Below are 27,383 nucleotides of genomic sequence, written 5' to 3' on the forward strand. Positions count from 1 at the left end.
TGCCTCCCTAGTGCCCTCTACAGAATGCTTTACAATTGGCTTAATCATTGACCAAAGACCTTTCTTAGACAAGAAGCATAAACCAAAACACTTTTTATTTAATCTTTGGTGCTTTTATTCTGATTTATTCCAACTGTCATTGGCCAAAAAGAGAAATTCACAAAGATCCTGCACCCCCTTAGCCCTTTTGTCACTTTCTTTTGTTTTAAGTTATTATTTAAACCAAAGTTTACAGGTGCTGTTTTGTACGCTAATAATGAAGGTAGACCGGAATCATGGATTGCTGCTTTGTTTTGTTGTTTGCTTAACCAAGGGTACGCTGTGGAGCCTAGAGAGGGTTTGCATTCCATGGGTCTCTTCTGAACCTGTTTCCATCTCACTCCCCCCCCATTATAGATCATAACTGCCTTCATTTCATCTGTTAACTTCTCATCTATTGCTTGTACACTATTGCAATTTTTTCTCTTTGTTTTCAGCAATTTTTATTTTGTTTTCTTTGGTTTCCAAAGGCATTATTGCCCTTTTCTCCATCCTCCAGAATGATTGGGAACCTTGTCTGTTCTTTCAGGTGTTGTCTGGGTAATGCATGTTTCTGAAAAGCTCACAAGAAGATTCATGTGAAATCTAGCCTCTCAGTGTATTTAGGTCAGTCTACACACACTACACAGTGTGAGCGGGTAGAATTCTTTACTACACTATTTCAGACTGCTGCAGTGTTGGAGAAGTCATGTGTGTTTTTAATACTCCCCCCACCCCACACATAGAAAATCTCCCTGTAAGTGTAAACTAGTGTATCAGAAAGCAAGACTTAAGCATGGTCTTCTCCCTGGTGCACATGCAGGATGAAGGGGTTTTTTTTCCACACTGGGCTAGGGGCAGGGGAGGGGGATTTAAAAAATCTGACTCATGCAGTCTGAAATAACATGTTCTGGAATTTACCACTTTATTCTGTGTAGTGTGTAGATCAACTCTGTGTGCATGCAGTAAGATGCTTCTTTGAACTTCGTCTGACTGCATCCCAGTTCATCTACTGCTGTATTGTGTGAAATTGCTTTTCAAACAATTCCAGAACTGGGTGGATATACCCCAGTACTATTGTCTTTTCCCCTCATCCTTCCTTTTCCATCAGTTCCTACTAAGGCAGCTGGTTTATCATTGGTTTTAACTCTTCAAAGATGCAGACATCCTGACTCACTGACCTCAATCTGTTTTTTCCCCTCCCGCCTGGGCCTGGTACAATATCCGTTTTGTGTGTTGGGCATCTGCAGCTGGTCCTGAGAAGCCCAGGATATATGTTGTTCTGCCAGTATTAAAGTGATGTTTCCTGATACTGTACAGTCAAGATCTGAACTTTAACCATCCTCACATGTGGGAAGAGATTCTCTTTAGAAATATAACTGTCTCTCTTTTAAACCAGTATCTCTGCCTCGCTTGTTTGGGTTTGTTCACTTTGACCCAGTTAAATGGAGAGGCGCAAGAAAAGGAAGCACGGTTCTCAGGGCTAATATATGAGCTGCCCAATGTAAACCAATTGAGTTGAGATAACTAATGCTGAATTGTTGCTGCAGTGTTGGACATATGAGAACCACTTTATACATTTGGTGGAATCAAATGATACAACTTTTCCTGTACTGTCTCACTGTGGGTTGCAGAAATGAGAAAAGGCTAGTTGTTGGGTAGGTTAGACTGAACCCTTCTTCCCAGTGTGCTAGCTGCTGGTGGTGGTTCTTTTCCTCTGTCCAGCACTTTCTTTTTCACGGGAAGCCAAACATGGCTTCCACCACCTGAGAGATACAATCCAGGGAAATCTTTACACGATTCTGTTGAATATATAAAATGGAACTGTATTTTGGAAATGGAGCAGCCATAATGGCATCAGTGGCTTGCATTGGCATTGTACTGGGAACCTTTAATCTTTTTTGAGAACCCTGACAAAGTTGGTGATGTATTCCCCACCCCTGCCATCTAATCCATACTTGATTAGGCACTTATGGTTCAAAGCAAAGTAGACCTCCGCCTTTGCCACCTCAGAAGTACAGAGGATGTAACCTGTATCATTCAGTTTTGACCCAGAATGGACTGTCTCCAGACTGTATTGCACTGCTAACCATTCCTGCCAGTTATAGCCCCTCTCTACCTTCATGTGACAGTATTAATGTGTATCCTCAGAGGATAGTTTTACACCTAGTTCTCACTGCAGTAGTGTATCTGTGTCTGAGCTGCACCACTTCAAATTGCAGTGGGTGTGGGAGCTCATGCAACAGAATGCTCCCCCATACAACAGCAAATTCCCTCCACATAAAAAACTAGGTGTTGGGAAGAAGGGTTCTCCTTGACATCTATTTTTTTTTTATTATTATTATGAGGAGGAGTATTCAGACATATGAGCAGCTACCTGAAGAGGTGAAGCTCAGGCACAAGTTTATTACCTCTGTGAGATCCAGGCCATTCTGTTCCTTATCACAGTAGCAAAACTGTATATTCATCTGTGTTGGATATTATTACAATATTCAGTTCTTCAAGGGATCCCTGCCCCACCAAATGCCAGAGGGGCATTTCTCCTTCTCACTGCCACATCATTTTACAACTCACTAGCTTTAAAACTTTGGATATTCTGTCTTCAAACATCTGCCTTGTATGTTGAAGCCAAGATTTTGCTATGGACTTATCAGTGTGGGGTGTATGTGTATATCTGTTGCTGTGCAGTTGGCATTGTTTTAAATCTTTTTGGATTTTGAATCCATTCCTGGTTCTAAAGGGAACTAGTGCATATCTGAGAGTTAGATAATAAAATACGAGATTTACGAGAGCTGATCTCAGGCCTCTCAAACTGTGTGTCCTGCAGGTATTTCCATTTCCATGGCTTAAAACTTAAACCATTCCTTCACCATATTTTATTGTGGGTTTTAGCTTTCCTAGCAAGGATGCCTTAGAACAAGGGTCTAATTTTATTTTGCTCACTTCTACAACAATCCAGTGTTCAGTGATAGTGCACTATCCCAGTGAAAGAAATGTACCACAAAATCAGAGTGGTTCCGATGTTTGGTTGTTTTAAAGTTTTGGTTATCTTTTACACACATAAAGAAGCCCCTTTGCAATAACAGGGTTTCTGTGTGTACTTGTGGTTTTGCCTATGTATAAAGCTGCAAAGATTGTCACTTGCAAAACTGCAAATGCTATAAATAGAGAAGCAGATCCCAAATGTATTAATATCAATAACAGGCCTCCTGTTGACTTCACTTGGCAATTGATCAGGACCTGCCCTATCCTTGTTCTCTCCCGATGCAGCTTTGAGAACCTTGCATGTGTTTGATAACAAGTAGATTGTTATTTCTTAGGGCTGTAAGCATGCTTGGCTAGCACTGGTACACCCCTTAAAGGACACCGAAGAGAGAATGCATCAATGAATCAATGTGCTGTTCTCTAAAGCTATTCAGTTGGGGGTGTTTTTGCCCTCCAACAGCTTGAAGTATGAAACTTGCTTTTATCTACCTTTCTTATTGATTGGACTGCCAAGATTGAACTTCTGTTAGTAACATTTTCTGTAGCTGCTGCCCTTTGTTTAAATCTGGCTCAAGTTACCTGATATGGTCCCTTCTTATGTCCAGGTCATGGCTTTGGGGGTCTTGTGGAATTACAGGGGAGGTTCCCCAAGTGTAATGTTCACCTTTCTGTGAGAATTCCTTTACAAAAGGGCTTTCGATCCTGGCAGAACAAAATCTTTAGAATTGATGGACATAGTTAAGACTGCTAGGATGTGAGCAACTGTCAGGCAAATGGTGCTTAGTTTACCCTCCCTTTGTTCTTGAGATCAGTGTTTGTTCTGTTGCACTGGCATAAATCCAGAGAAAGGTAATGGTCAAGAGTACCTAGGAGACAGGGGATTCTGCATAGTGCCAAGAAATTATTAGCGTGTTTAGAATCAGCTTGGGCAATCTATATTGTTCCTCCTGGCCTCCTTCCCAGGGAAATCAACCTGTAAAATGAGGAAGGACAATGATGACTGTTTGAATACTCTGTACCAAATGGGTACCAAAACTGTGATTTCATCTGCAAGGTTTTCTGTGTGTGTGTGTGTGTGTGTGTGTGTGTGTGTGTGTGTTCTGGCATTGCAAAAGCATCTTCCCTTTCCACAAACTAGGAAAGGGGCCCTAGAGTAATGTTGTCCTATGGCAGATTTAGAGAGCTGAAAGTTTTACTCCGTTTTTGTCTTCTGTTCAGTCTTCAATAAATGTAGTAATGCCACTTTTTAAAATGTTCTTAAAAAACACCCACATGTATATGCAAATATATGTACACACAGAAAATGAGCCTATGGGACCTTTATCTTAAGCAACTAAAGCATCCATGTGGCTTCTTCCACTTCATCAAATGTGCCCATTCTTATTGCTGTTCTATAAGTCATCTTGGAAAAGTGGTATAAGATCATAATTTCTTGTTTATGTCTTGTGATTTTGTTCTATGTCCCTTGTGCCTCACTCAGTCCTGGTTGCTGAAGCAACAGTATGGCTGGCATGAGTCTTGAAGGGTCTTTTTCTTTGGTAGTGCTAACCTTCTCTGACTTCCTACTTCATTAGGTACATCTGTTTTTGCACAAATAACTTTCACAAAACTGTTTCACTCAAACTACATATAGTACTTATTTGTTTTTTAAAACTATTTTATGATTTTTTTTTGTTACCTCAAAATGGCTTTTAAAGAGGTAGTATGGGAAAGACCAAACACAACTTGTGGCAGGATAGTATTTGTATATATTGATATATATGCTGGTTGAAAACCTACTAAAATTTAGTTTATTGTTGTCTGTTTTAACTATCCTGTGATGAAACTAATGCAGGGAATATATTAGGAAGGGGTTATTTTCCTTGTTCTGGAATTTAGGAAGCCATTCTTGTGTCTCTTGACTTGACTTGGATGCTGTTCCAATCCTTTATTTTGTCTTTGGTTTGTTTTCTTTCTGTAAATTAGTTGGTAGAAATGTTGAGGGTGGGAGGAGATATACCGTTGCCGAAAATAAACTGGGACACCAGTGTAATCATTTCCCTTCCCTTCTCGCTTCCTGGGAGTTAGAGAAGTAGGAACAGAAGCAAAACACATTGTATTAAACCAAAGGTGTGTGTGTTTCGGTTTTGTATGTTGTTTACATAATTTTTAATATAGGTAATTTTCAAGAAGAAAGACAAAATTCCACTCAGAAAAATCCACAGGATACTGTCCTGTTTTATCCATACTCTGAATTTCCAGGTATATGGCTCCACATAAATGTTATTTTGCATAATTTGCAGGGGGAAGGGCTCTCCCCTCCAGATTCAGAGTGTTCCAAAGTGCTGAAGGATTTGTCAATTTGGAGTTCTGTTGTTGCTCGCTGCAATGGGACTGTTCTACTATAGGGGTGAAACACTGGAGCCCCATTGCTCTACCTTTCACTTTGACGGTATGCTATATGGAGCAGCTTTCCTGTTGACTCTCCCAAACCCAAAGAGTTGTGGCTGCTTCTCTGAGCTTTTCACCACTTGGCATTCTTGTCTTCCAAATCCCTCACTGAATCTCAGGTGGCAGGAAAACACCCAAGAACCAATGACTAGTGAGTTTCGAACCATATCAGCTTAGCAGTTCAGCATGAGCCAGGGGGTCATTGATCTCATTGAATGAAAATGGGAGGTTAACAATGTCTCCTGAAATGACCTGATTTGTTCATTTGTAATATTTTGCGTTGGCCCTCAGGGGCTTCTTCTAATTAAATCTTCTCTGTTGCAAATAGATCTCTTCACCCTCATTCTAGTACCCAACATATGGTGGGAGGGTGGGGGACTCTGGCATGTCAGCACTCTGTCCATTGTCTTTTCCTTCTCCTGGTACCCAGGAAGGTGTGAGAAAAGAGGCAAGACATGCAGTGACCTTTAATATTGTGGGTTTTTTCTTCCTCACATTTGTTGGTTTGATGTGATCATCCTTTTAGCAGGTGGCAAGTCAGTGTGAAGGGAAAGGTTATTGGGGAGGGGGAAGGATGTCTGTAAACCGTTGACCCATCCTCCTCTTACTGCTTCACACTGCCATATTTCCATACTGTATAAAGGAAATAGCATTGCTGTGTATTTGTACTCTGGACTTCTGTGTGTCTGCTCTGGCAGACGGTAAACCCTTGTACAGTAGATCTAGCTGCATGTAATCTGTATGGACAATGGCATTATAAAATGCAATAAAATTGAATTACCTATGAGGTGGCTGTGACTTCTTAAAAATGTACTTTCTCCAGTTCCTCTAAAATGAGCCATTCATCCTTCTCTATATAGTTCTTAACTCCTTCATATGCTTTTCTATACCCTATTGAATATACATTCTCACCTTTGCTTCGCACTTTAATACTGCTTTGTACATTGGTGGCAGGGAACCACTTTTCCCCATATGCAGTGTTTCCATGTAGCCCTGTTCTATAAGTTCTGTTTAACTGCTTTGTGTAAACTGACTCTCTACGTTTAATCAGCCTTCTGAAAATGTGCATAAAGAAGGGCAATCAGGTTGTGTGGATGAGCCCCCCTGACAAAAGGGATCTAGCAACTGCCTTGCCCTGAAATCACAAATGGAAATATTAATTGATGCATTTCTTTTTAGAGATTGATTGAACTATGTTTTGGGCTGTTTTTTGTTTCATTGTACCATTTGACTCTGACATCAGGCTAATTATTTACAGTTCTGGCTGTTCTTTTGCTCAAAGCCACCTCAACAGCAGGAGCTTAAAGGGAACATCTGCCTTCTGGATGGAGAGTTGACCCCTTGGCCTAAGGCTCCAAGCTTCTTAAGGGCAGTCTGGTTTCCATGCTGCAAACAAAACTTAAAGCCTCCTTCTGATTTTAGGACATCTGTACGCCATAAGATCCCGCCTGTTTCACCTGTCCCAATGGCTTCTCCAGGCTTACTTGCAAACCTCCCGCCCAATCCCCCGGGCAGAAGATGGGTGCCTTGTTTTTCCCATGCTGTATACAGAAGCTAATATTGATGCATATTTGTAATCAGTATTCCTCTGTTTCCTCTGGCACCTTCCTTCATTATGTTAAGCTCCTGCTTCCCCAAGAAGTGAGAAGACAGGGGCAGCACTCTTTAAGTGCAGCACTTGGCGGGGGTTAATTTTCTTTGGAAGAAAGAGCACTGGAAGCTTATAGTGTCTCTAATATTTGTTAGAATCACTAATATTTGTATCTATATACTCTAATACATAGTGGAAACAAACAGCCTTCTTCTGCAGGCAGCAAAAGCACTGATCTGACCTCAGATTCCTCAAGGTAGTGGCAGGGATTCCTTCAGCTCTCAAGCTGCTCAAAAAACTCTGCTCGGCATCTACCTGTCCCAAATTCAAATCGACTGTAAAGAGTTTCTCCTTCTTTCCCACTAGATCAGGGGTAGGGAACCTGAAGTTCTCCAGATGTTGGATTCCAACTCCCATCAGTCCTACCAGCATGGCCAGTGGTCGGGTGATAGGAGTAGTAGTCATTGTCTGGAGGACCACAGGTTCTCAATCCCTGCACTAGATGAACAATGTTGGCTTTCAAAGTTTTGAGAGAAATTCCAGGGCTTCTCCAAGACGCTTTGGTCCCCAGCCAAGTTCCAAATAGCCTAGAAGAGAAGGACAATGTCCTTGTTAACAAAAATTAAGAACATGGGTGATAGTACATGCTTGTTTCCTTGAGGATAGATATCTCTTCAGGCATCCCAGTGTTCCTTCTCACTACTTTCAAACACAAGATAGAACTCCTTTCCCTTAATGGCCCCTCCTCAGCCCACACACTTAGCCAGTACTCTTAGATGGATGTGTTTCACTGATACAGGGAGGGTACCAAGAAGTGCTTGTGCCTCCAGCAAGCAATCTAGGCATCTGATTAAGAGACCTTCATTATCATTTGCTTTACAACCTAACAAACATTTGCATTTTCCCACTTTCAGACCTGTTCAGTTGGTGGCATTTTCTGCTGCCTCAGGCACAAATATCTAAGCAGTGAAAACATTTATTGCCAGATATCCCAAATATTCCTCCATCTCATGTTCTGGGAAGTTGTCAAAAAGCAACACTCACAAAAAGTATGCCAGTATATACTGTAGATTTGGGAGAGGGACTGCAGTTTGCATGCAGGAATCTCCAGGTTCAGTCCCTGCCATCTCCGGTTAAAAGGCTCAGGCAGGGGAAATCCTCTGCCTGAGACCCTGGAAAGCTACTGCCTTTCAGAGTAGTCAGCACTGGCCTAGATAAATAAATAGTCTGGCCTAAGGCAGCTACATATTGTCTGGCCCATATAAATCTATATCTTGCACCCCTTCCAAAGGATAACTATATTTGGTGGCCAAGCTTGTGCCAAGCCTCAGGTGGCACTTTCTCCACAAACAATATAATCCAGTGGGCTTGCCACAGTGGTGGCCAGCTACTGCCAGCAAAACATCCAACATAGCATAAGGTCCTATATGCTCCCAGCAGAAAGCCAAAAGGAAAACAACGGCACTCGAAAAAATGCAGTACACAGCAATGGACAGTGTCCACATTGACATGGCTTGCTGATGACCCCAACTGCAACAGCAAGGTCTGAAAGGAGTCGATTCGTGCACAGCAGTGGAGACACTCCTACAACACTGCCTTATCCCCCACCACACATGCTACGCAGCAGACACCACAGTGTCTCCATTGCACAGACAGTAAGAGTGCAGAAATGGATCCATGGATCCCTGCATGTCCTGCGCACCTCAACATGAAACAAATAGCCACAATTTGACTAACCAACACACAAGACAGGACAATAGGACACCCAGTGAGCTTGCTTGGGAGGAGGTATATGTAACAACAACACAGGTTTCCCTGGGGCAAGTGTTCAAGTCCTGCTGGGGGAGCAGTACCCATCTGAGGAGAAGGAGCCTTCCAAATTGTCTCCCAATGAAGATGTCCTTTGCCATGGTATTCTGCTTTGTTGGCCTCTGTATGTCACGCTCTGCTCACGGACCTCAAATCTGCTGCCAATCCTGCAAAGGGGTAACTTTTCTTGCCAGTCTTGCCCCGGTTTTTGGCTCACTTTAACTTGCACCCTTGTCCACATTCCCAGCCTAAGGGCTATAACAAGTCTGTATCCAGGAGTGTGTTCTGTTGAACTAGCTGGGCTAATCCTCTCAGGCCAGCTGCCACGAATGTCCCCATTATCTCCATCATCCCAAATCACTCCTACTGCTGAGATGGGGAATCTTACGCTGGAACAGGTAAGACTCCCCAATCTATTTTGCTTTTATAATCCATGGGCTTTTGATCACTTCTACTGTAGAGGCTGCCTCTAGGAGACCACAGATAGAATTGTCTGATTGTAGCCACTAAGGCCTTCCCAGGTGGACATGGGGTAAAAAGTTCAGCAAGGGTATTCTCCCCCCCCTGCCGCCACCCACTTCACACAGGGCTCCAGGCCACACCTATTCCCCCTCCAAACCACTCATTTCCAGCATAGGAGGGATTTGGACTTCTTGATCACCTGGATTTTCTTTCCTAGCAACTTTCTAACTGGGCTGTTCCTCCAGCTTTTTTATTGTCAACACTGCTGGGCTGGTAGGCTCCTGAGTAGATTAAGCCTCTTAACTCTCAGTTATGACTCTAATGTTCCACAGACCAATTTTGCCCCCTCCTTTTGTCCCTTATAGCATCAAAGTTCCTTCCCTCTGCACTGGCCTAGCCTTGCCTAGTTCTAAGGCAAACCAAACTCTGATAGGAACTATTGGTGTACTAGCCCACTACACCTAGACTTTAAAAAAAAAAAAAACGGTTAGTCTAAACCAGCAAGGCAAACTGTTTTTAACCTGCTGTCTTTAGCCTCACCCTGACCAATCTACCCAAAAGTCTAGCCAAAGTTTTCTCTTAACCTGTTTGTCACCCTCATTGGCCACCAGAGGGAGGTATTGGATTTGAACATGGTGCCTGTCATCAATGAGCAAGTGCGGCTTCCACTAGTTTGAATGGGTGAGCAGGAATGAGGAGGGTAATTTCTACTACCTGTGGCAGATCCTTTAACATATTGTTCTCTAGGATCTGGACAGGGGGCAGATTAGCACTGTGGTCTGACTTGGAAGGATGGAAAAGCAGAGATGATTGTAGTGATGACACTTGTGTACCAGTGGCTGTTGTAGAAGTCCAGCATGTCTACTGCCACCACTGCATCTCTTCACACCCTAACCATAAACATGGTGTACTAATTTCAAGTTCAACTAGCCCATGGACGTTGAAAGCTCAGCCGGCCAGTTTCAGAGTGACTACACAAGATCTCTAAATGTGGATTAATTTACAGTTGAATGGACTTGTCTGCCTTATCCACCCAATCTTTCATCACCCTCACTGTAATAAAACATGAGGGGAGGCTCTCTGTTCTGTTTCATGCATATTAATATGTGAAGTATAGGTCCTAACACATACTAGTCACTGAACAAATGGATGCCAGTTTATTGCTCAATATCGAGTAAGAATGTGATTCAATGCAAGAAGTGAGCAAAAGGAGTTTACATCTGAAAGGGTTGTAACTTTTCTCTGGTTAGTCAATGGGGCATTTAAAAAAAAATTGCAGTCACTTAAATAAATTAGCATAGGTAGAAAATTGAAACCATGTCCCTTTGGCATTAAGCACCAAAAGGAGTTGGGAGTTTTTTCTGAGGGAAGGGGCCATTTACTTATCCAACCTTCTCACCAAAATAGATTGCAGTAGGGGGTTTTCCCTGTTCTTCAGGGAGCCAGTGGGAAAAGAGTGACTGATTGAATGGTCTGCTTCACACTGAAGTGGTAAACCTGTGTCTAAGCTGAACCACTCCACACTGCAAGTGGGGGTTCACATGACCGAATGCTTCTCTGTACTAGGGATGTTGGAAAATCCACAACAGAACCAATTGAGGTCGGATTTTTATGAATCCAGCCTGCAGATTCCTCAGTGGACCAGCTTTTCCCCTGTTGGACGGATGTGGTGGACTTACAGACCATTTTTCTATCCTTCAGGAATTTTCATCGTAGAAAAATACACAATTTAAAAAAAAAAAACTGGCCAAAAAGGTGCATTTCCCCAATAACTAAAGCATGAAAATGTACATGGGGGGGGGGGATTTGCGCATTTGGGGGAATTTCTGCATTTTTTCACATGCAAATTTGCACAAATTCAGAAACTAAAAGTCTAATTCCGTCAATGGGCAGACGAAAGAACGAAAGGTGCCCGATACACAGAAAACTAGGTATGAGGGTGATGGGTGATAGCCTAGTCTTTGCCCTGATATCCTAGTTGTCTATCACCCCTCACCCTCATACCTAGATTTCTGCATGCAGGACTTTTTTTGATATTGAGGAGCATTCAGTCATGGGAGCCCCTATCTCTGCATTGTGATGTAACTCAGGCACAGGAGTGCCTGCTCTGCAATAGGTAGGCTAATGTCTGTCCCTACCCCCACTCCTTACATATCTGATATAAAGTGACAGGATCTGCATGTCGATGGGGAAAAAGCCTCCACTGCTCTCTTGCAACATTGAAAATAGGCTGTAAAGGAGAGATTAAAAATAAATCCCTTGCATGCTGGAATGGTATTATCAAATTTTAAAAACCTCCTGGTCTGGAGCTGGCAATATGTTAGAGTGAATCCTCTCCAGGAGTACCCAGTCTCAGTATCCTTGGCTTAAAGCAATGGGGTCACTTTGCAGCTCATTTGGAAAGCATCCACAAATATAACCTGCCTGGATGCTATGAATGGTCGAATCAGCCTGTTTCCGACCTATCTCACTTTTGCATACGTTCACATTCAGTCCCTTTTTGGTACTGATCTGCAATTATCAATTATAGATATTCCACACTAAAATTATATATTCCACACAAAATTTCACAGTTAAATACATATTTTTGAATGCATTTTCTCTTAAAACATGTATTTTTTAAACTTTTTCTGATGTGTGTTTTGAGCCAAGAACTGTGTCAGAACATTCAGGAAGTGTGAAAGTCAGTGCATAACTCCGTTCTGTACATTAGTCCGGGAGGTGCCATTTCGGTCAATTCATATTGGAGTTCACGAAGATGGAAGCATCCCTACATGATGCGTGCTTTCTCCTTGGCAAAACTCCAGCAGAGCCTGCTTTGAGGGCTATTTTGAATGGCAGCCCTTCCTTATGTGAGTACATGCAATCGAGCATTGCACCATCTGGTGCTGAGATCCTGGAAAAGGGCATCCCAGGCCAGCCCTCTAACCAGAGTTCTATGGCAATGTTCTCTACCCCTTATAGATCAATTACTGTTATTCCTCCAAGATATGCCTGGCCTTCTGAAGAGGACCTTCTCTTACACCACACGGCTACAAACATGGGATTGAATTGGACTGGGAGTGAGCAGCCATACCTCAGTGGCAGAGCATATGCTTTGCATGGAGAAGGTCCCAAGTTCAATCCCTGGCATGTCCAGGTAGGGCTGCCAGTCAGAAGGACAGGGGTGCACGACCCTTTTGGCCCAAGGGCCATACAGTATATGGTGTTCATTGGGGGGCTGATGGCCTCACATATATATGAGTAGATATGAGTGCATGCACACACACCTTCTTATACACACACAGTCTTCCCGCTCACACACATACACTCTTTATATGCGTGCGCGCGCACACACACTCTCTCTCACCCCCCTCCACACATATGCACGCATATACTTTCCCTCGCGTTCCTCGATTGCCCCCTGGGGAGCAGGCCCTCCGAGCGCTGATTCCTAGAGTGTTTTCAGTGGTGGCAGCAGCAGCAAACTAGGTGGTAATTTTGCCTATGGCATCATGGGGGCACCCTCAACACCTTGGGGGGTTGTGCACCCCTGGTGTAGTCAATACTGAGCTGCTGGGATGGGAATTGCAGGAGAGCCAGAATTGACAAGAAGAGCATAGACCTGGGAACAGAGAAGAGGAACTGGGCTAGATTATTCTCATTTGGGTGGTGGAGGAGATTATGACAGGTTTGGTTATAAGGCAACAACTTCTTATGTTCCTGTGAGTGTACACTCAACAGGGAACCACAACCAACTCTCTGGAGAGTGTCCCTTATTGTCCCATGCGTTTTTCAAATACCCATTATCACATTCGCACTGTATAGGTGTACACTTAAAAACATAATGTATGAAGAGGCCTTGATGAATGCCTGTTTCTCCTTCATGATTTTGAAACTGACAACCCTTAGATGCCGTTCCTACCACTATCTGCGACATGCATGAAGGTGGGTGGTGGAGGAGGCGATGACAAAAGTGAGTCAGTGGCAGGTGGAATGGGAATTTTGGAGCAGCCAGAATTGAAAAGGAAGGGTATTGATTTGGGGGCAGAGATAAGAAACTGGGCAAGGTTCCACTCAGGTATCCCATTTAAGTTGGATCAGCCTTGGATGCTGCTTATTCCTGAAGCTTGCTTGTTAAGATTTCTAACCATTTCCAGAACATTGTAACTTGTAATCCAAACAGAGGCGATGAAACCCAGGCCTACAGTAACAAGAAGAGAAGAGTGGTAGTAGTGGGAGACTCCTTGCTGCATGGGATCGAGACCCAAGTATGTCGCGAAGACCCATGGACTCCCCAGGTATGTTGTCTCCTGCGAGGACGAATTAGAGATGTGACTGAAAAGTTGCCTGCACTCATAAAGCCCACTGACAGGTATCCCTTTCTTCTCATCCATGTGGGAACAAATGATACTGCCAAGCGGAGCTATGAAGAAATCACGTCAGACTTTGAAGCTTTGGGAAGGAAACTCAAGAACTTTGGGGCCCAGATAGTTTTCTCATCCATCCTTCCAGTAGTTAGAAGAGGGATAGAAAGGGAACGAAAAATACTCTGGGTGAATGACTGGCTACAAAGGTGGTGCCGACGAGAGAGATTTGGATTCTGGGACCACGGCCTATACTTCCTGGAAGATGGGCTGTTGGCAAGGGACGGGTTGCACCTCACAGAGGATGGGAAGAATGTGTTTGGCCACAGCATGAAGAACTTAATCTAGAGAGCTTTAAACTGAATCCTACGGGGAAGGGAGATGTAATGTTGGGGGTAACAATGGACGTAGGAGCATGCACTGCAACAGAGAGAACAGCTCTAATAGCACCCAATAATAGTCTTCGGACACATGTAGGAAGAAAGCCAGACTATGAAGCACATGGTCTTCGATGTCTATATACTAATGCCCAGAGTATGGGAAACAAACAGAACGAATTTCAACTCTTAATACAGGAGGGAAATTATGACTTGATAGGTATAACTGAGACTTGGTGGGATGACTCTCATGACTCTCATGACTGGAATACAGCAATTGAAGGATATAACTTGTTCAAAAAGAACAGGAGGAACAGAAAGGGAGGTGGGGTTGCACTGTATGTGAAAAATACATATCTCTGCACAGAAATACAGGAGGATAAGCTTGGTAGCCCCATCAAGAGCATCTGGATCAAAATAAATGGAACAAAGAATAAAAGGAACCTGGTGGTCGGAGTCTACTACCGGCCACCCAACCAAGGAGAAGGCGAGGATGAAACATTTGAAAAGCAAATAGCCAATATTTTAAGGAAGCATGATGTAGAAGTAATGGGGGACTTCAATTTCCCCGACATTTGTTGGGAGACAAATGCTGCAAAACATGGCCCCCGAGGAAATTCCTGACTCGTGTGGCAGATAACTTCCTCCTACAGAAAGTAGAGGAAGGAACTAGAGGATCGGCTATCCTTGACTTGATCCTAACCAACAGAGATGACTTAGTGGATAAAGTAGCAGTTACAGGAACTCTGGGGGAAAGCGACCATGTTGTACTTGAGTTCTTGGTTCTAAGGGAAGCAAAAGCCGAGGGTAGTCAAATGCGTACCCTGGATTTTAGGAAAGCTGATTTTAATAAACTCAGAACAATGATCAGTAAGGTCCCATGGCAAGTGACGTTAACGAGAAAAGGAGTCCAAGATGGGTGGGAGCTTTTAAAAAAGGAAATTCTCAAGGCACAATCACAAACAATTCCAACAAGAAGAAAAGGTGGAAGACAACAGAAGAAGCCAATGTGGCTTCACAAAAAGCTTAGGGATGACCTGAAAACAAAAAAGGACACATATAGGAAGTGGAAAGAAGGCCAAGTAACAAAGGAAGAGTACAGGCAGGTAGCACAGAATTGCAGGGATGGCGTCAGGAAGGCTAAAGCTGAGAACAAGCTGAGGTTAGCGAGGGATGGTAAAAACAACAAAAAGGCTTTCTTCAGCTACATGCATAGTAAAAGGCGGGGGAAAGAAATGGTGGTTCAGCTATTAAATAAGGATGGCAAAAAGATAACAGATGACAAAGAAAAGGCAGAGGTACTCACTTCCTACTTTGGCTCAGTCTTCTCCCCAAAGAGGGTCTATGACCCCCCTGGCAAAGGCGAAGTGCAGGCTGAAGGGGCAGGATTGCAGCTTGAGATCGATAGGCATATGGTCAAGGAACACCTAATTACTTTGAGTTCAAATCTCCAGGGCCAGATGAACTGCATCCTAGAGTAATAAAGGAACTGGCAGAAGAACTCTCAGAACCGCTGTCTATTCTCTTTGAGAAATCATGGAGGACGGGTGAAGTGCCAGATGACTGGAGGAGGGCTAATGTTGTCCCTATCTTCAAAAAGGGTAAAAAGGAGGAACCTGGGAACTACAGACCAGTCAGTCTGACATCAATCCCAGGGAAAATTCTGGAGCAAATGATACAGCAATCCATCTGGAAGCACCTTGAAAACAATGCCGTGATTACTCGAAGCCAACATGGATTTGTCAAAAACAAGTCCTGCCAGACAAATCTAGGGATGTATGAAAGTCACTTACCTTTTACAAAATTTGATTCGCAGTGGTGGGGAGGCGCTCCGTCCCTCCCCCCGAAATTCTGGCCGGGGGGGGAGGTGCCCCGTCCCTCCCACCGCGAATCCTGGCCGGCCGGGTCTGCAAATGGCGGTGGCTGTAGCCACCGCCATTTGCGTCCCTGCAGTCAGCCGTGATAGGCTACGTAAATGTTTACGTAGCCTATCACCGCTGAGTTAAAAAAAAAACAAAAACCGCGCGTACATAAATGGCGGTGCCCGTGGGTGCCACCATTTGCGTTCCTTATTTTGGCACGTCTAGTCTACGTAAACATTTACGTAGACTACAGCGAAAATAAGGGGAACGCAAATAGTGTAGCGTCTACGCTATTTGCGTTCCCCTTATTTTTGCCGTAGTCTACGTAAATGTTTACGTAGATTAGGCATGCCAAAATAAGGAACGCAAATGGCGGCGCCCATGGGCGCCGCCATTTGCATACGCGCGGTTTGGTTTGGTTTTTTAACTCAGCCGTGATAGGCTACATAAACATTTATGTAGCCTATCACAGTATTTTTTAAAAATCTAGCCGTGATAGGCTACGTAAATCTTTACGTAGCCTGCCTATCACAGTTTTTTTTTCATTTTTTTAAAACTTGGAAATGGTGGCAGCGGTGGCGGTGGCGGCGGCCGGTCGGAAGACCGGCCACCGGAGCCGCCGCCGAACCGCCGCCGGAGCCGCCGCCATCGCCAGGGAGATTCGCCCAAGGTAAGTCCCGTCCCAGGGGGGCAGGGGGGCAGACCGTTTCACCACCGATTTCGGGGGGCCGAATGCGCTGGCATTTGGCCTCCCCGAGATTCGTGGCGAAATTCTCTGACATCCCTAGACAAATCTGATCTCATTTTTTGATCAAGTAACCTCCCTTGTAGACCGTGGGAATGCTGTAGACATCATATACCTCGACTTCAGCAAAGCTTTCGACAAAGTGCCCCATGATATCCTGATGAGCAAACTAGCTCAAAGTGGGCTAGATGAAACAACGATCCGGTGGATCCACAGTTGGCTACAGAATCGGACTCAAAGAGTGCTTATCAATGGGACCTTCTCAAACTGGGGAGAGGTAACGAGTGGAGTACCGCAGGGCTCAGTCCTGGGCCTAGTGCTCTTCAACATTTTTATTAATGACTTGGAGGAGGAGGTGCAGGGAATGCTGATCAGATTTGCAGATGACACAAAATTGGGTGGGATAGCTAATAGTTTGGAAGACAGAAACAAAATTCAGTGATCTGGATAGACTGGAGCGCTGGGCAGAAAGCAACAGAATGACATTTAATAGGGATAAATGCCAAGTTCTGCACCTAGGAAAAAGAGACCAAATGCACAGTTATAAGATGGGGGATACGTGGCTCAACAACACTACAAGCAAGAAAGATCTTGGAATTGTTGTCGATCACAAGCTGAATATGAGCCAACAATGTGATGTAGCTGCAAAAAAGGCCAATGCTCTTTTGGGCTGCATTAATAGAAGCATAGCTTCCAAATCCCAGGAAGTACTAGTTCCCCTCTACTTAGCACTTGTTAGGCCTCATCTGGAGTACTGTGTCCAGTTCTGGGCACCACACTTTAAGAAGGATGCAGACAAACTGGAGAGGGTTCAGAGGAGGGCAACAAAGATGATCAGAGGACTGGAAACAAAGCCCTATGAAGAGAGACTGAAAGAACTGGGCATGTTTAGCCTTGAGAAGAGAAGACTGAGGGGAGATATGATAGTGCTCTTCAAGTACTTGAAAGGTTGTCACAGAGAAGAAGGCCAGGATCTCTCCTTGATCATCCCAGCGTGCAGGGCACAGAATCATGGGCTCAAGTTACAGGAAGCCAGATTCCAGCTGAACATCAGGAGAAACTTCCTGACTGTTAGAGCAATATGACAATGGAACCAATTACCTAGGGAGGTGGTGGGCTCTCCCACACTGGAGGCATTCAAGACGAGGTTGGACAGCCATCTGTCAGGGATGCTCTGACTTGGATTCCTGCAATGAGCAGGGGGTTGGACTCGATGGCCTTGTAGGCCCCTTCCAACCCTACTATTCCATGATTCTATGATTCTATAATCATAGAATCATAGAATCATAGGGTTGGAAGGGGCCTACAAGACCACTGAGTCCAACCCCCTGCTCAATGCAGGAAACCTGATTCCCAGGCAGTCTCCCGTTGTTGTTGTTGAATAGATTTATATACCACTGATGATATTTAAATAAGCGGTTTACATGAAAATAGGGGGCCCTTCCATAACAAAACTTTAGTTAGCACATGAAAACCATGAGGGCAAGTCTGTCTGTCTGTCTGTCTGTCTCTCTCATGCATGCATGCACACGCTCTCTCTCTCGCACGCTGTGTGAACTTGGCCTCAGAGGCGGTCTAGACAGAGAACACCTAGTTCACCTTGAACATGGCATAATAGTGCACATTTGCACAATGAAATTTCCTGGCAGATTCTGGGCTAAGTGTAGAGAGCTTTGCTCCGTGAGACCATTGATTGTTAAGAACATGGGTCTGATTGCTTTAACACTTGCGAAAGAGCCTGTTTAACTGCTTAAATAAGCTATAAAGCCTGAGCTTGCACGAAAACGTGTTCTTTCTGATTGCTAAAGCAGCTGCCAGAGTTGTTGCTGAGTCTCTGTCCAGTTCCATTTCTGCCACCCGTGCCCACAGTGCCCATTTAAATAAGTGGGATCCTGTGGAAAATTATTTTGAGATTTTCTCTCTTTTGCTTTTAATCCCACCCTTTATTTCATGTTTTTATTATTAAACAAAGCCATGCATTTTGTTACTATTCCTTGCTAATTTTATATTCCTTTCTAAAAACAAAATTATAATATCCATTCTTTTACTTCTAATTTTTAACAATAAAACATTTTTGTATAAAATCTCAGTTGAAACAACCCTTAAAAATCTACACAAATATGTTTGGGGCTCATTTTACTACCCCAAGCCATTTTCCAATGTATCCTGGGGTGATAAAATGCCCCACGATCTCAAATATGTCTGTGATATCATAAGAAATGTGTGTTAAACTCAAAATATTAGAAAAATACCATAAATTGTCAAGGTAAAACTTTAGGCAAAACTGTATTATTACTCAATTATTATTATTGTTGTTGTTGTTGTTAATAATAATAATTGATTTTCTATCCCCATAAGAAATCTGTCTCTGGTGAGATAAATGTCCCCCCAGTGAAATCCTATGGTTTGTGCCAACCTACTGACACCCAGAGTACTTAAGCCTGCTTTAAAAAATGGGACATTTTCACATCCCAATAAAATCCCAGCATGTGTTTGGAGCATAAAGATACCCCAATGGCAAAATCAAATAATTGGGATATCTTATGCCCCAGGTGTGTTTTTGTTTCCAGAAAGAAAACGGTAAGTGGTAGAGGCTAAAATTTAGGGACATTGTGCAGGTGACAATACCCAAAAATATCATGGGAGGACTGTTTTGTAGGTCTACTTCTGTGTAAATTCCTCAATGTAAAGTGCACTTGGCATAAGTTCATCACCCTGCCTGATTGGAGGAGGGCCTTTGTCAGCCTTTATGTATTTGTCACAGCTGTTTGGTTTACATTAAACATTTTACTAACATTTGGAACATACTATTTCGATATCTTTCTTCAAGTTAAAAGCAGTTTCTTATTTTAATTCTTAACCAATTTAAACATTTCAAATTTTAAAAATGTCACTCCATATTATTTTGCAAGCATTCAAACTTTCTTTGGGGCTTTGAAAAAGTCTGAATTGCTCTTCGACAAATGGAAGGACTCCCTTCCATTCATGGAGGGAATGGCAATCCAGAAGTGTCTTCACTGGAAGAAGGGGCAGCTGAAAGTCACCTGCCTCCCGCTGCACTGCGCCCCAACACCTATGCTGTTTCACAGCAGATTTTCCAGGGGCTGTAAGGGGAAGGAGGAATGGGTAAATATTGTCTCTCCTCTTTCTGCCAGCAGGATTTTTCTGTAACTGTAGTTCTGCTCATAGGAACTCTAGATCCAAGCCATAGTGTTTGTCAGTCATATTGCTTCTCTTTGTTGATAAACTCAAGCAATGCACTATCAAATTGGCCACTGTGTGCTAATAATTGTGTTCCATAGCACTCATCATCCATCTGGTGTTTTTTTTATCTTCTGCTGTATTTAATCAACCTGTCTTGGTGTCTTTTTCTATATCCAGTTCTTTGAGAGGTCATCTCTATTTAGCCCATTTTCCCTGTTTGTTGAAAATACTATTATGAATAGCTGAGTGACAACATTCTTATTATCTTGTTTACAAAGAGCTCACACTAATAAATAAATATATATATATATATATATATATATATATATTATATTGGGCTCAGTCTATTTGAGTAGGTACATCACCTGCACATGAAGGAGTCCCACAGGGCTCAGTGGATCCTTATTTTCTCAGTCACCCTACTACTGCAAGTGTGTGGGTACTGGGTACCACAAGCAGGCATTGCGCAGAACAGGAGGCTTTCCTATATCCCCATCGTGCCCTCCATGCAGGGAGAGGGACAGGAAAAACAGGGCCCCTTTGAGCTCTGTGGATGGCTCCATATATAAGCTCAAACCCGTATGAAAGCCGCATGCTCTGAGCTGGAAGACCTATTTCCCCTGTTCACTCCCAGGTGCATTGAAGTACACTGTGGTTTCATAGCGGTGAGAAAAACTGCAACCTGTACGTAGTCAGATGCACTCAGAGAAAAGGCAAGTGAGGGAGAGACATGATAGAGGTGTACACAATTAGGCATGGTGTGGAGAAAGTGGATAGGGAGACATTTTTCTCCTTTTCTCATAATACTACAGAACACAGGAACATCCCAAGAAGCTGATTGGTGGGAGATTCAGGACAGATAAAAGGAAATACTTCTTCATACTGCACACAGTCAAAATATGGAATTCACTACCACTTTAAAAGGGGATAGGCCAAATTAATGGAGGAGAAGGCTATCAATGGTGACTGTGTGAACAGAATGCTGGACTAGATGGACCCTTGGTCTGATCTAGCATGCCTCTTCTTATGTTCTTACTACTTCATATGGCAGTGTAAATGGATTCTGGAGCTGAGTACTTCATAATGAATCCTGCCTAATATTAAGTCTTGCCATTGTGTTCTGCTAATACCTTTAAATACATTTTTTTCAAATAGACATGATGGCTCCAATCAAAAGTAGTAACCAATAGGATCATGTTTCAGTATAAAAACAAGTGTCCTCTGCTTTCTGCTTTTCACAGAGAAACTGAGGCTGAGCCAAATAGGTTATGACAAAGATATCTTATTCTGCTAGCTGAGAAGCAAATAGATTTGAGTTGCCTAGTTCCAGTTTGAGGTTCTGTCTGTTTCAGCTGGATTTATTAACGCATTGTTTTAAGTGAAACAGGAACACTAAACCACTTTTTAATGTCAGTCTTCTATTTCTGCAAATAATTATTTATCTCATAGCCAATAATTCATCTCAAGTTTCTCAACAGAATCTTTTGTGATACTCATTTGCTGCCCTCAGGTGGCTATATTGTTGCGACATTCCTATATTTTGAGATTAGCTGAAATGGAAGTTCATGTACAATTTTATTCTCTTAAAAAAATGTTTGATATTTCCAATCCCAAATCCAAACTGCAAATTCGGATTTGATTCTTGATTGCTATCGCTTTGAGAACAAATATTTTAGTGGCAAGATGTGCTTCAGAATTCTCTCTGACACTGTCACTCACAAACATTCATGCATGTGTAAGAATGCTCAAATTTACACACATCAAAGATGAAACCCTTACCACACCCAAAGTAGAATATTGGAACACATTTCAAAGTTCAATGTTTCCATATGTGCCTCAACAGCAAGGACTTGAAGGCTGTACAGAGGCAATTTTTTTTACTCATGGATTTCTGTATGAAATATGGTTTGGATCCTCTTAGAACTATGTTTGTTAGTGGAGTGTCCCTTGCAGAAACTGCAGGAGAAATCAGAAGAGCCATTAGGGCCTATGGTCAATTAGCGGATCTGCAGAGGGTGAAAGGAGAACAAGAAGATATAGTTCTGTGTGAGTTCGAAGATTTTCCTTCTGTTATGTGTATAGGGAAGAATGTGTTCTGCAAAAGCTGGAGTAGAAATGGGATGTTATGCTAGTTCATGATGATGCTATACAGCAAATTATGGTTAAGAGTAGAGGATTAGAAGAAGCCCAAAACAGACATTATGAGGGTTTTGCAAATGTTGATGGAGTTCATTTTACTGACCCTAGAACTCCAGTAGTGAAAAACCGTGAAAATAAGAGACAGAGTATGAAAGCAGTGTCTACCACTCCTTTTACAGGCAGAGGCCTAGTGGAAACCTCCACTCCTGCTGTAGGCCTCTCTTTAGACATGCAACAATGTTTAGTGGAACAAGTACTTAAAGTAGCTAGTGGAACTGAATCTGCAAAAGAGATAAAGGTTAAATTAAAATGCTTTTCAGGCAATGTACCTAAACCTACTGGGGAATTTGCTTTTTCCACCTGGCGAGTACAGGTTAGATAATTGCTAGAAGATGATGCAATATCAGACAAGGCCAAAAGGAGAAAGATTATAGAAAGTTTGTTACCCCCAGCATTGCATGTAGCTCATGGGATGGGTAGCAGGGCAGGTGCTGAGGAATTCTATATAATTCTGGAAAAAGCTTATGGGACTGTTATAAGTATTTCAGAGCTCACAAGTGATATGCCTTTTAAAGAACAGACTAGAAGGGCATCACCTTCTAATTTTGAAGATCTGCATCAATATTTGAGTGAATTAGTAGCATTGGGTGTGATTGAGGAACCCTGCAGCCCTTATGCCTCACCAGTGGCGTTGATGCGTAAGAAAACTGGAGCACTTAGAATGGTGGTAGATTATAGAAAACTTAACAGCATGACTCGAAAACATGCCTATCCGCTGCCTCAAACTGAAGAAATATTTGCATTACTGGCAGGAGCAAGGTGTTCTCCATATTGGACCTCAAAAGTTGATATTATCAGATAGCAGTCAAGCCAAGTAATTGCCCCCAAATGGCCTTCACCACACCATCGGGAAATCATGGGCCTATGGCAGGGTTGGGCACCCTCAAGCCCTGGGCCAAATCCAGCCCCCTAAGTTTCCCCAGGTAGCCATGCTCCTTTTCCCCAACCACCAATCATTTGTCGGTTTCTTGGTTTTTGCGTAGTTCCCCTCCCATTCTAAATAGTTGAAATGCCTGTCTTAAGGCTGAGTTAAGGCAAGGGGAGAGCAATCCGATGACCCCTAGATAGCATCTGGGGTGCCATAGGATCATTCAGATTCCTGGATCCAAGGTCAGAGATACTGCTCCGACCTAGGACCCAGGAGTCCAAGCTTCATGCCCCTCCCCTTCCCCCTCCCTCTCCCCCTCACAGCTGGTGCAGAAAGAACCACGCCAGCTGCCTCTCTCAGCTTGCAAAAGCAACCTTGGAGAGGATGGAAAGAGGGCGTTTCTGTGGGCAGGGAGGGGACGTGACTGGGGAAGCAGGGGTACAGACTCTCCCCAATCTCTCCCCAATCTCTCCCCCCCCCCCACAGAGCCCTAGCTAGACAGGTAAAAAAACCCATCTAGCAAATATGCAGAGCGGGAGAAGCGTGGAAGGGACCATTGCCTTGCCCTCTTCCTGCTCTGCATAGGATGACTGTCAGCCTCTGAGTTTGGAGGATGATGGGCATCCAGATAGGGCTGTGCCCTAAGAGCTTTAAGTTACAATGTGCTTGTATTTTTGCATTTTTTTTAATTCTGGCCCCACCCCTCTTGCTTTCGGCTCCACCCACCACTTGGAGCGGCCCCTAAGCACTTCTCTGCAATTGAATTCAGCCCTGCGCTTCTGGCCTAAAGCAACGCAACCAATACATGTTATGATTACAAAGGTACTTAGCTTTAGCACATCCCTGAGCTTGTCCTGTCATTCTTCAATCTGATATGAGTCTTGGGCAATCCTGTGCCCGTCTTCTCATTGTGGGAAGAAAATAGGGAATAGGCTGGCCTGTATAACATTTATTTGAACATAATCGCGGCTTGCCCACCTGACCTATCCCTGGAAAAAATTGGAAGGGGAGAGTAGATCAGATGGCCAAAGAGATACAGCATTCAAATTAACATGGAACTGCCCAGTTCATTCATTGCTTTCTCCCTACAGGAGAAGTGAGATGTTCATGCCTAATTTTCAAATAGTATTCAGAACAGAATTCAGCTCTCTCCAGAAGGTAATTACTGAACAGGCCCATTTTTAAGGCAGAAATGAAAGTGATCAAGACTCGATGCTATCAGTGCAGGAATAATTGTGGCCAGGCTCTCTCTGTCCAGGAGAGGCTATAGCTATCACATCAGCCTTAGCTGGTAAAAGGATACTTGGGCCTTCAAGGATAGGATTGTTTCTGAAATCACCAGACTATGAATACAGTCTTTCAGGAGGAATGCAACCCCATTCAAAATTGGCAAAGCACCATTTCCCAGCACAGGTAAATCACCTATTAACATCATCTTCATCATATTGGGACCAAACATATGTTTATAGGTATTATCCAGACATATGCTTATCATCTCCACAGCTTCACCTGAGCTTGATGAAAAGGAGAAATAGAATTTTGTGTCCTTGGTATGCTGATGAGATCACACTCCAAAATTCCAAATGGCCTCACTCAGTGGTTTCATGGAGCTGGTGAACAGCATGGGGACAAAATCGAGCCCTGAGTCATACCATATTGCATAACTGAGATGGACAGAACTATAGCTTCCCTAGAACTGGCCATTAAGGTAGGAATAGAGCTACTCAAAGACCAATCTCCCAACTCGGACAGATGCCCCAGAAGGATCCCATTGTCAGCTGGTATTGAAAGCCACCGAGGGGTCCAGGAGAATTAGCAAGATGGCGCTCCCCTTGTCCTTCTCTCAGTAGAGGCACTAAGGCTGTTTTGGAATTCAAAGCAGCAATACATCTGGGAACTGGGGGACAAAGCTTCTAGATCAGGGAGCATGTGTCCCAATGAGCACAATTTAGAACTAACAGTAAGCCACCTACTAGTGGACAGGAAGAGGCTTTTGTGAGTGGAACTTTCTGTTCTTGAGTACAGCTGGGTGCCTCAGACCTGTGGACCTCTTTGAAAATGTCAACAAGAATATGGATAGGGGAGATCCAGTAAAGATTATATACTTGGACTTCACCAAAGACGTCTGAGTAAACTTAATAGGTGGACAGATCATCTTATGGTTCAGACCTGGTTAAACCATAGGAAGGAGAAGGTAGGAGTAAACAGACAATTCTTGTGACAGAGTTAAGTAAGGGGATCCCCCATGAATCTGTATTGGGATCAGTGCTATTTACTGAACTGGAGTTGGGCTGATCAGTGATGTTTATGGAAAATCCAAAGCTGACTGCATGCTCAAACAGGATATCTCCAAACTCAGTGAATAAGCATCAAAATGACAAATGAGATTCAGTCTAGGTTAGTTTAAAAGTAGGCATTTTTAAAACTAGGGGTAAAAAAAATCCTGACCACATGTAAACTGATGAGATCTGCACTGGCGGTGACTTAGCAAGAAAGAGATTTGGAATTGTGGTTGATACGTCAATGAAAATGCCAACTCAATTTGCAGTGGCAGTGGAATTGAATTCCATATGAAGATTAGGATTGTTAGGAAGGGCACTGAAAGTAAAGCACCCAGTACAATCATGGATGTCTTTGCATACATCTTTGGGGAAGAGCCGCAGCGCTGTGGTAGAGCACCTGCTTTGCCTACAAAAGGTCCCAGGTTCAGTCCCTGGCATCTCCAGACAGGGTTGAGAAAGACCCCTGCCTGAACCCTGGAGAGCCATTGCTGCCAGTCATTGTAGACAATACTGAGTTTAAATGCACAAATGTTCTGAGTCAGTGCAAGACAGCTTCCTATGGTCTTATGGTGCAGCTTGCATTTGGAATGATTTGTACAGTACCGATCATGCCATCTCAAAAAGGATATAAAAGAACTGGGAAAGTGCGGGAGGGGGTTATCAAAATGATCAAGGGGTTGGAACATCTCTACACAGAAAGGCTATCTGGAGTTTGGGGGAGATGGTAGCTTTCATAAAATCATGCATGTTGCAGAGGAAGTAGATGGAGAGAGGTTTTACTGCAGGGGTGAGGAAACTGTGTTCCTCCAGATGTTTATTTGATTTTTGTTGGAATCCAGCCCCCATCATCCATGACTATAGGCCACGATAGCTGGAGCTGATGGGAGTTGCAGTCCAGCAGCATCTGAAGTGCCACAGGTTCCAAGCCCTGTTTTTATTTGTTCTCTTATCATAAAACTTGGGATCATTTGATGACACTGATTGGAAGTAAATTCAGGATCAACAAAATATATCACAAAATGCGTAACAAAGTTCTGCATAAATAACCACAATAACTAAATGAGACCTCCAGGTTCAGAGGCAGTGTGCCAGGATGGAGAGCCTCTTTCAGCTCAAGGGCCAAATTCTGTTTCAGAGAAGCTTTTGGGGGGTATATTTCAGTGGTGGGCAGGGCCAGAGGCAAAAGGGGCAGGACTAAAAATACCAGCATATTGTAGCTTAAAGCTCTTCCTGCCAGGAACTAAGCCTTAGGAGAGGCATTTCAACCTTTCGGAATGGGGAAAAGACTGCACAAAAGTCAGGAAACCACCAAAACAATCAGTGGTTGAGGGAAAGGGGGTGGGATCATGGGAAGGGTGCATGGCCATCTGGGAAACCCTGGCAGGCCAGATTTGGTGCCCCAGTTCTGAGGTTCTGCATCCCTGCAATAAGGGGGTTGAACTCAATGGTCTTATAGGCCCCTTCCAACCTTACTATTCTATGATTCTATGACAACTGAGGGTATTACTGCCTTTGTACCCTATTGGTGGTGTTCCACAAACCATCTGGTTAGCCACTTTGAGAAACAGGATGCTGAAGTAGATGAACCTTTGGTCTGATCCAGCAGGGTGGTTCTTACGTTTCGGTACATCCTTCCCTCTAGCTGTACAAGGGTTAATCCAGAGAAGTGCAGCAATTTTGGGCAGTAGTGGTAGTCAGGTGTCAGTGTTATAGCAGAGTAAAAATTCAGATGCAATTTTTTTCCCAAAACAAGAATCCTTATTTTAAGTTGGGTAAAGCGCGCGCGCGCGCACACACATACACAGTTTTAGGATGAACTGGTGTGAATAGAGGAATACATTAGTTTACCAAACCTAGCTCAAAAACATAATGGTAAAAAAAATAGCAAAGGTAGGGCAACCTACAAAAATACACTCTAGCAGCAGCCACCTTATGATACCCCTCGCTCAGTGTTGGAGAACAAACCGTTTCTTGTCCGCTGGAAGCAGCACACACACAGTCCGGATGAGCCTAAAATGGTCCACCTCCAAGCGTTGCCAATAAGTGGATCAAAAGTTTAGACTAATATCAGCCCTCCCAGCAGGCCGTGCTGTTAATGTGTTTAGAGGAGTGGGCTGCAGCAGGGCAGGCCAGATGGAGTGGTCTGTTGGGAGGGGGGTTGGCAAGAAGGGGGGGATCAGACATGCTCCTCTGGGTTTGCCTTTA

This window comes from Heloderma suspectum, chromosome 4 (genome assembly GCF_057233095.1).
Source record: "Heloderma suspectum isolate Gila_16-S chromosome 4, 16-S_ref, whole genome shotgun sequence".
NCBI lineage: Eukaryota > Metazoa > Chordata > Lepidosauria > Squamata > Helodermatidae > Heloderma > Heloderma suspectum.